The sequence below is a fragment of the Mycetomoellerius zeteki genome, unplaced genomic scaffold, assembly GCF_001594055.1.
Source record: "Mycetomoellerius zeteki isolate Tzet28-1 unplaced genomic scaffold, Tzet1.0 scaffold180, whole genome shotgun sequence".
Taxonomy (NCBI): Eukaryota; Metazoa; Arthropoda; class Insecta; order Hymenoptera; family Formicidae; genus Mycetomoellerius; species Mycetomoellerius zeteki.
In genome coordinates, this window is record NW_017256758.1 from 36,264 (window position 1) to 36,481 (window position 218).

Here is a 218-nt window from a genome sequence, read left to right on the forward strand (position 1 = left end):
AGAATTTTTAGTATCGGCGGTTGCGGTAGGTAATTTAATGTGCGACACATTCCACCACCTCAAGGAGGCGGCCAAGAAGAAGATAGAAGACCATACTGGAGGCCTGAAGCCACCCAGAGGAGGGGGTAGCGCCGAGCGTGTCTGTCAAGGAACCCATCGAATCCGGATGACACGCCGGCAAAAGCAATCCAGAGGGGACCGTGCGAGCAGCCGAAACG